Raw genomic sequence first — 10,934 nt, forward strand, 5'->3', positions numbered from 1 at the left:
AATCTATAACCTCAAGCATCCCAAAATTATTTGACGGAAGTGAAAACCAAAAACTATATATATGGTTAAAATTCAACTTTTACATGTATGTGAAGTTAATTTAATTGCATTTTACACGCCGTTAAAAAAAGGATATATATATACAAAAAAGTAGATATATACATACTATTTACGGTAAATATTGCCTTATTACTTTTAAAAAAATATTTCTGTAAACAAACTATACAATGTTATCCTTATTTTTACATGCCAAGTTAAGGAATGCAACCGCTTTCCCACCGAAACTGCTGACACTGATAATCTTAGCTATTCAAATGATGTCACATCTGGTGCACCTGCACAAATGTCTTAAATATCAAATTCTCTGGAATAATTATTATTATGACAAAGCAATAGCACAACTGACAACGAGTTACAATGACTGGCAGCAGCACCAAATACATTATGGAAATAAGACAAAATAAAATAGATTCCTAAAATTGCAGCGGCAGCGACAGCAACCGGAGCATCATCAAATACATTATGGAAATAAAACAAAATAAAATAGATTCCTCAAATTGCAGCGGCAGCGACAGCAACCGAAGCATCATCAAATACATTATGGAAATAAAACAAAAGGAAACAGCTTCCTAAAAATTGCAGTGACAGCGACAACAACCGACAGCAGCTTAGGTTAGATTAAGAATTGTATAATTAAATAAAGTCAGACTCAATTTGGAGTTACGACTGACAAGTCAACCCGCGAGTTCTTATCTGGCGCCCAACGAAGGGGCCATAAGAATATAAAAATTAATTATTGATCGGAAAAGGACTTCGGACAATCCTTAAGATCAAAGTTTTCAATATTGCTATAAAAAGTATCCTTGGGATAAAAAAAAGGAGAAATAAAGCAATAAGTGTTAATTTTTATTTTCTGTGCCCACAATCAACTAACTTAAATTGACGTAGTTTGAGACTCATCAATCAAGTTATCCAAGATATCTGGACATTAAGGACCTCCAAAGGACGAAGGAGCTCTGCCAGAAATCACAGCAATCAAGTATCCTACCACCGGAGAAAAGTAAACAAATTAATTTTAAGTGAATAATTTTAAGGGAATAAATTGTAAAGTGACAAAGTGAATAAATTTATAAAGGGACAAAATGAGTACGGATAGTGAAATTTTAGCACAACTTATTGCAGCTCAGACACACGATTTAAAAATTGAAATAGAGCAATTAAGACTTCAATTAAGAAATTTGACAAGCACACATAATGTGACAGAATTCGAGACACAAAGCATTGCAGAAACAATTCAATGTAATGAGACTTTAGATATCATAAAATCATTACCCGAATTCAATGGTAAGGGCTACGTGAGCTGGAGAGAAGCAGCTCATAACACTATTTCATTGTACGTTAAAGGAAGTAGGAAATATTTTGCCGCACTAACTATTCTCAGGAATAAAATTACACAAGAAGCCAACGATACTCTAACAAATCATGGCACAGTTCTTAATTTTGAGGCCATCATAAGCCGACTAGACTTTGCTTATGCAGATAAACGTCCTCTGCATATATTAGAACAAGAATTGAATCTAATACGGCAAACGAATTTGAACTTAGTAGATTATTATAACAAAGTGAATTCGCAATTGACACTAATGATTAATAAAACTATTATGACCTACGGGAATAGCTCAGAGATAACTAAAGAATACAACAAAAGACATCGGTCAGATGCACTGAGAGTTTTTATAACAGGATTAAATTATCCTTTAAATAATATTTTAATGGCCATTAACCCCACAGATCTACCCAATGCATTAGCTAAGGCCCAAGAAATGGAGTCTAACCAAATTAGAATCCAATTCGCTAATGAATTCAGTCAAGCCAGAAGTCAAATGAACAGAAATAGGAATTCTAACAATAATAATAAGAATTTCCCTAAACCAAATAGTTATAATCAACATTCGAATAGTTTACGTTTTGACCAACGTGCCGGTCAACAGAACAACAGTTATAGAAATTTTGGTTGGCAAAATCAACCTAAGCCAGAACCGATGGAAGTGGATAGTTCAGGCCAATTTAAACAACAAACCAACTCTCAACCAAGGCAGAATACTTATAAGCCTAACTACCAATCTAATAATAACCCGGAAGAGCGAACGCCAAAAAGAAGTTTCGGGTCAGGTAATAGTCATCAACCCCAACCGAAACAACAAAGAATTAACAATATACAGGAGAATGCTTTTTTAGACGAAGCAACCCCTTGCCTTACATATTCAGACAACTGCGAGGCACAAACAGAAAATTAAAAGTATTGATAGACACAGGAGCAACAAATTGCTTCTGTAAACCAAACATTCTACCTAATAGAGAGCAATTAGAAATTGCAAAACGCGTAAGAACGATAAATGGTTATACAACAATTACGCATTGTTATAATGCATACATCTTTAACCACTCAACACGATTTTATGAAGTTAAAAATTTAGAAAGCGATATACTAATAGGAATGAATTTGCTAAGCAAAGCGAAAATACAATTAAATTTTGAAGATAATACACTCTTAACAAATGGAAAAAAAGAGAAATTTTACACCCTTGACGAAATCGAGCTAGGACAAATAAATAACTTAAAAGAAAACAACGAGCATAAAATAGGGGAAATAAAAAGTATGATTTTAAATGAACATGGGAAAATAGATACGTCGCTACCTTTTAGAACGGACGTAAACGCAGAAATCAGGACTATTACAGACAGTCCTATTTGGAGTAAGCAATATCCTTACCCGCTATCAGCCAATGAATTTGTTAATGAAGAAATAAGAAAAATGATAAAACAAAATATTATAAGAGAAAGCAAGAGCCCCTATAATTCACCCATATGGGTGGTTCCCAAGAAAGGTACCAATGAAGACGGTACTCCAAAAATGAGGATGGTTATTGATTACAAAAAGTTAAACGAGAAAACGATAGCAGACAAGTATCCCATCCCAGATTGCAATGTAATACTTTCCAATTTAGGGAAAGCGAAAGTTTTCTCTACAATCGATTTAGAATCGGGTTTCCATCAAATATTAATGAAACCAGAAGATATTGAAAAAACAGCATTTTCCGTGAACAACGGCAAATACGAATATATTCGAATGCCTTTTGGATTACGGAATGCTCCTTCAATATTCCAACGAGCTATGGATAATATCCTTCGTCAATACGTAGGAAAATTTTGTCACGTCTATATAGACGATATCATAGTTTACTCTAGCAACGCTGACGAGCACTATGAACATTTAGTTAAAATAATAAATACACTGCAAAAAGCACATATGAAAATATCACTTGAGAAATCAGAATTTTTCAAGTCAAACGTAGAATTTTTGGGCTACCAAGTAGCTCATAATGTTATTAAAACGGACGAAAAGAAAATTGAAACAATAAGGAATTATCCTGTACCAAGAACGCTAAGGCAATTAAGAAGCTTCTTAGGAATGACAGGGTATTATAGGAAGTTTGTGTACAAGTATGCACACATAACAAAGCCATTAACAAAGTATTTAGCAGGAGAAAACGGAAGAGTTTCTCAAAATCAGTCAAAAAAAGTTATAATTGAATTAGATAAAGAGGCATTAAACGCAGTAGACAAACTAAAAAACGAATTAATTCAACAAGTAGAATTGACACAACCAAATTTTAGCAAGAAATTTATACTAACAACAGACGCATCCAATGAAGCAATTGGAGCCGTACTAGCACAAGATAATAAGCCCATTACGTTCATTTCAAAAACCCTAAACAAAACTGAACGAAATTATGCGACAAACGAAAAGGAGTTATACGCAATCGTATGGGCGTTAAAGAGTCTAAGAAACTACTTATACGGAGTAGCGGATTTAGAAATTCATACAGACCACCAACCTCTAACTTTCGCAGTATCGGCAAGAAACCCCAATTCTAAAATGAAAAGGTGGCACGCCTTGATAGAGGAATATGCACCTAAAATTATATATAAACCAGGGAATACCAATCATATAGCAGATGCTCTTTCTAGACAGTTTTTAAACAATAATAATTTAGAAAATGGCAACGACGACCTAACAGAAACTGCACATTCAGCAGAAAGTTTAGATATTTTTCACATTAAAACAATTAAGAAACCTCTAAACTCCTTTCCACAGCAAATAGTATTAAACAAGGATAGTACGAATGACCATTTTAGAACGAAAAATTTTAATTCGTTTCGACATCATATAAAATATAAAGACTTGGAGTTTTTAAAAGAAATTATAGGAGAACGATTGAATAAGAATCTGCTAACAGGAATTCATTGTAATATGGAAGACTTATATGAAGTAAAACAAATTTTAAGGAATAGAATAGCAAAGAAAATTTTTCATACAGACGTAATAGCAATGGATGTAATTAACGAAGAAGACCAGGAGAAGATTGTGAGACAAACTCACACCAGGGCGCACAGAAACTATAAGGAAAATATCAAACAGATTTTTAAGGACTACTACTGGCCTGAAATGAAAAAACAATTCAAACAATTTATTAGAAACTGCGATATCTGCAATAAAAATAAATACGATAGACACCCTAAACAAATTCCAATTGGCGAGGCACCAATCCCAAACAAGGAGGGAGAACAGATTCACATTGACATATTCTTTGCGCTAAACTTAAAATTCTTAACTTTAATAGACGCATACTCAAAATTTTTGGTGATTAAACACATTGATGATAAAACTAAACTACAAGATAAAGTATTAGAAGCTTTACAAAGCTTCCCAGCGGTAAAGAGGATAACTTGCGATAACGAACCGGGATTTAGTTCAGCACAATTTAAATCTTTTGCAGAACGAATGAAAATACAAATTAAATTTTGCGACCCTAAGCATTCAACAACTAATGGACAAATAGAAAGAGTCCACTCCACAATAATAGAAATTGCAAAATGCATTAGGGAGGAGTTTGAAATAGTAAATGATATAGAAGTAATAATTAGAGCAGCCCAATCCTATAATCAAACAGTACACTCAGTAACAGACAAAAAGCCTTTCGAAATTCTTTATAATAAAGTTAAGCATGACGATTTGCCTAACAAGCTAAAAGACGCACAAATAACGACATTGAGTAGTAGAAATAAAAATAGACAAATGCGGACATTTAATGAAAATGAAATAATATTCGAAAAAGATAATCAATATCAAAGTAAACTAAAACCTAGGTATAAAAAACAAGTGGTCAAAGAAGATTTAGGAAATAAAATAATGATCAAAAATAAAAACAGGATAATACATAAAGATAATATAAAATCTTAAAATCTTTTAGGTTCACAATGTTCCACCTCTTCCTAGTTTGTATGGCGATCCCTTTGATCACAGAAAAAATCGAAATCATAGATCTTAAACACGGAAATGGATATTCACTTCTGAAGCTAGACAAAGTAAAATTAATTGAAAGGTACGATAGAATTACCTGTTTAATTAACACAACAATGTATAAACGACAAGTTGACAATTTAGAAGCACTAGTGCTTAAAGAAATAGAACCTAATCCACTTATGATGGCTAAAATAAAGCATATTCGAACTCAGATAGACACACTTACTCCACATAATAGAATTCAGAAAAGAGGATTATTTAATTTTATGGGAACAGGATTGAAATATATTTATGGCACAATGGATGATGAAGATCGTCAAGAAATAGAAGGAAAATTAGAAGTAAACACAGTGAACGCACATAATGCAATTGAACAAATCAATCTTCAGAAAAATATTAATGAGAAATTTAACCATGAAATTAAAACTATCACTGCTAATCTAAATCATCATTACAAGGAATTGTTTCAAAATATTAATGAAGTTAACACAGAATTAAACAAATTATCAAAAGAAAAGTGGACTAACAAACTGTTAGAAAATCTAATGTATATTGAGACTAACATCATAAGAATCAAAGAAATCCTAATGACAAGCCAAAATAACCTTCTGAGCAGGGATATTATCACAGATGACGACAGTTTAAACTTTAATATAACTTTTGAAAAATTAAGTAAGATCAAAATTGTGATTGTCACTCATAACGGAAATATTGTAATATTAGTTAAAATTCCCTGTTTTACTAAAGAAACCTATCAATCAATCTATGTTCAACCTATACCCAATGTTAATCAAGCAGAAATTTATATCCAAGAAAATGAAATCTTATCTCTAAATGATGTTATATATAAAAAGACTTCCTTCAAGAAAGAATTAGAAGAATATAAAGATGAATGTATCGAAAATTTATTTAAGAGTAAAATGCACTGTAAATATATGATTAATAACCAATCAAAAGTAATTGAAATGGATACAAACCATGTTTATGTAATCAATGCAAAGAATCAAACTATATATCACAACTGTAGTTCTAACAATTTTACTATTAACGGAAATTATTTGATACGATTTGAAGACTGTAATATTGAAATTGATAAAGTAACTTATAAACATCGTAAACCTCTCGCAGTACAACTTTTACCAAACCCAGTCAGATTAATTAATATAACAATCATGAAGAATTTAAGTATGGAAGATATGCATTTTAGAAATATTGAAAATATTCAGCAAATTACAGAACTCAGATACGAAGCCAAAAAAAGCAAAATAATGAATTACAGTCTAATAGTTATTATAAGTTTAATAATAGCAGTACTAATAATTGGTAAATGTCGAGAAAATAAGAAAACCAAAGTTAAAGTTAACATCGAACAAATTCCGATGCAAAAACCAGCAATGTCCATTGATCAAATGATGGAAAGGATCAATTACTATTCATCTTTGAATCGGGACAATTCATCTAACAAAGGGGGGAGTTAAGGAATGCAACCGCTTTCCCACCAAAACTGCTGACACTGATAATCTTAGCTATTCAAATGATGTCACATCTGGTGCACCTGCACAAATGTCTTAAATATCAAATTCTCTGGAATAATTATTATTATGACAAAGCAATAGCACAACAGACAACGAGTTACAATAACTGGCAGCAGCACCAAATACATTATGGAAATAAGACAAAATAAAATAGATTCCTAAAATTGCAGCGGCAGCGACAGCAACCGGAGCATCATCAAATACATTATGGAAATAAAACAAAATAAAATAGATTCCTCAAATTGCAGCGGCAGCGACAGCAACCGAAGCATCATCAAATACATTATGGAAATAAAACAAAAGGAAACAGCTTCCTAAAAATTGCAGTGACAGCGACAACAACCGACAGCAGCTTAGGTTAGATTAAGAATTGTATAATTAAATAAAGTCAGACTCAATTTGGAGTTACGACTGACAAGTCAACCCGCGAGTTCTTATCTTGCCATATGACATCTTAATTTACTCCATCGCCTATAATGGTGGCTATCACAGAATACATCGTGGTCCGATCTTTCGTAAAGTCTACCAAAATTTTATCACTGAATTCGAATTGCAACGAACGTGTGTATTCAAAGTATAAGATACGTTCGTAGCTATTTCACGAAACATCGGACTACGGTGGATTCTAAAAATTACATAACCTTGTATTATTGAAACATGTCCGACGGATTTGAAAATTTTCAAGTTCTTCTGATTCGTTCGACCGTTAGTGGCGCGATTCGCGAACATTTACGCATTTCGCCTCACGATTAGTAATACCGATTCTGCTCATTTTTTAAATAGTTAAGAATGATGATGTTTTCTTCCCATTTTTATATTTTTTTGTCTTAAAATTCCTTTTATAAAAGTTATTAAATTTTTTTTTTAATATGATTGACATCTCAATGGCTTTAAAATCGTGTTTTGGGCTAATATTGTATGTGCTATTAACAACTATTTGCTGAAAAAAAAAAAATTGCCAGAATGTATCGAGAAGAAAATTATTCACGCTTTTCTTTTGAAACCCAATGTATTTTGTATGCAAAACTTTTGCCGTAAATATTTACCTCGCATGAGTTTTACGACAAGTATTGATTGACAGCGAGTTTAGCGTTTGCGATAGGGAAAATTTCCCCTCCCAAATCCGAGTCGGTCCGAAATCCGAGTTTGGTTAAGAATTTCAATTACACTCTTGGTATTGTGATTCTACTTTCGGAACAATTTCGTGCTAATTGAAATATCTTTCTGATATGAAATTGGCCATTTCTTATAGATTTTGTCGCTGAACTCATATCTCAAAAATATGCACAGCATTTTAAAATACATCTCTTGTCCTTTGCCCGCGAATTAATTGGAGCGCTTTCTACAGAAGCAGCATTTTGATACGAAACAAAATGGTTTTGAAAGCTAAAGTAAATCCCTTTCAATTGTGGCTACTGAGCCACAATTACCCCTTGACCTTAAAAAAATAGTAGCAGTCAAAAGTAGTGTTCTTCGAAAAAAAAAACATGCAAAATACACGGGATTTATTCCAAAACAAAAAATTTATGTATTTTTTATTATACTAGTATTATAGATTTTGAGACGAGCAACACGATTCCACTGTTCAAAATTCGAGGAAAAATTTGAAACCTTAATTTAAAAAATGCATTGTTTATTGAATTTGGCCTTGGCTTAAATTAAAGGCCTTGAATAGCGCTAAAACTGACTTGCTGTTCGAGGGATAAAAATTGTGTGAAGAATGCCCAGCTGCATGCAAATAAAAAAAATACAATATGTAATGCATTTTTCAAATTGAGGGGTTGCAATTTTTTTCGTTTTTTAAACAGTGGAATCGTGTTTCTCGTCTCAAAATCTATAATATTAGTATAGTTTTTTTTTTCAAAGAACACTATTTTTGACCAATTTTTTAAGGTCAAGGCGTGATTGTAGATCAATGGCAATATTTTTCCTTGAAAAGCAATTAAATTAGCTTTCAAACCCATTTTTCTTCATATGAAAATATTGCTTCTGTCGATAGCGATACGATTAATTGGCATGAAGTGATAAAAAAGCAAACTGTGTGCCGTTGAGCTAGCTCGAATATCTTATTTTTCAGTCGAGAAATGTAATTTTGAAATTTTAAAATTACTACGGTGTATTTTTCTAAAAAACATATGACTCAAAACATATGATTTGTAAAAATATAATTCATTTACGAACAATATATAATATAATAAAATAAAATGTCTATCATACTTGGTCGTACAAAATTTTCGATTCTGAAATATGTACTGGTACGTTACCCACCAGTAAGGAAAAACGAAACACGGCCTGAGAAATGTAATATATTTATGCATCAATGCATCGACACATAGACGATTTATACATCGAGTGGAAAAATTTCGATGCATCGAAGCAAAACATCGATATTTTCGACGCATCGATGTTTTTCCGACATCCCTATTTCACCTGATATTTTAATATTTTTTAAGTTTTTTTATTCCTTTTTTCAATATTTTTCGTTTCGTTAACATTTCGAAATTTGTATTTCAACTCTTCTACTCAAACGTTCAGTATGAAAACTAATTTCAATGGCGACCCTTTTGAAAAATATCTGGATCAAAGAATGTGTAATTTTTTTATTCTACTATAGCTTTTTCAAAAACCTTTCGTTTGGTATCCATCTCGTAATATTTCATTTTTTTTTTAATTTTTAGTCTTAACTTTTGAGGTTGGTGATAACGAAAATGACAAATACCTTAAAATCAAAAATTTCTTGAATACCTTTCGTTTGATACTAAATTGTAATATTTCATTCATCTTAAAAATTTAATTCATTACATTTTTCAAGCAGGTGATAACCAGGGAACGGATTTTATGGAAATTGCTTTTTTTTCTGCTAAAGAGATAGAGTATATTCGATTAAGAATGCCCACGATTTAGCTTTCCCTGATTCCATATATACACATTTGATGTTGCCTTTTTTTGCCTTTTTTAAGATATTTGCCTTTTTTTGCCTTTTCTACCTTTAAGAAAGTGATTATAGCACTTACAATTATTTATTTAAAGATTAAAAGATATACACATGCCCATGCGGCTTATAAAAGCGCAGGCACCTCTTGCCAAATTGGTGTTGGAAAAATTCAAAGCCGTTTTCTCAGCTAACGTAGGCTTGGAGACACTAAGGGGTGTGGATAAAATTGTAAAGGGCGAGGAAAACGCCCTTATTCCTGATAATATGAACGTTTCAAACGTTCCACATTTAAATTGGGCTCCACTTGTATCAACTTACGTCGAGCGCACATTTAGTACATTCAAGGCTTTTCTTCGCGAAAATCGAATGAAAATGTCAAAATGCATCTTATGGTTCAATGTTACTACAACTATGCAGATTAAAGTTTTATGAGTTAGAAACTCGAAAGGATAAAATAGTCAAAGATTCAAAGTAAAAATTTTTCATATAATGAAACTAGTTTTTCTCTTTTTACTTGTAATATAAACATTTCTAAAATAAATGTATTTTTTGATTGTTCTTCGTATTTTCTGTCTTTTTTTAGTGCCTTATTTTGCTTTTTTTGCAATACCTAGTGCTTTTCCTGCCTTTATCGCTATTTTGTTTTGCCTTTTTTGCAATACCTGGTGCCTTTTCCTGCCTTTTTCGCTATTTTATTTTGTCTTTTCTATCCTATTTCGTTATTTTATTTTGCCTTTTTTTTATAGGTTTTTTAGGTCCTAAAAATCCGTTCCCTGGTGATAACCTTCTTCAAAAATGTTTTCCAAACTTAGCTTTCTGAAACCACCTTATTTTGACACCCATATTGCACACTTCATTTACTTTATCAATTTCATGAATTACACTTTTCAAACAGTACACACTGACGTATATGAGAACGCGCACAACCAAAGCAAACGACGAAGCTTGCTCGACGACGGTTCGCGACGATAGATTTATTTCTATCGCCGCCGTTAGCGGCAACGGCAAAAAAAACCATGATTTAAAAGTTCTCGTAATTTTTTTTAAGTAAAAAAATATTTTTTTTCAGAGACTTATTTTGCAAAACGTAGGTTAA

The sequence above is a fragment of the Rhagoletis zephyria genome, unplaced genomic scaffold, assembly GCF_001687245.7.
Source record: "Rhagoletis zephyria isolate East Lansing unplaced genomic scaffold, Rhagoletis_zephyria_1.1 Rzeph_scaffold_00311, whole genome shotgun sequence".
Classification (NCBI taxonomy): domain Eukaryota; kingdom Metazoa; phylum Arthropoda; class Insecta; order Diptera; family Tephritidae; genus Rhagoletis; species Rhagoletis zephyria.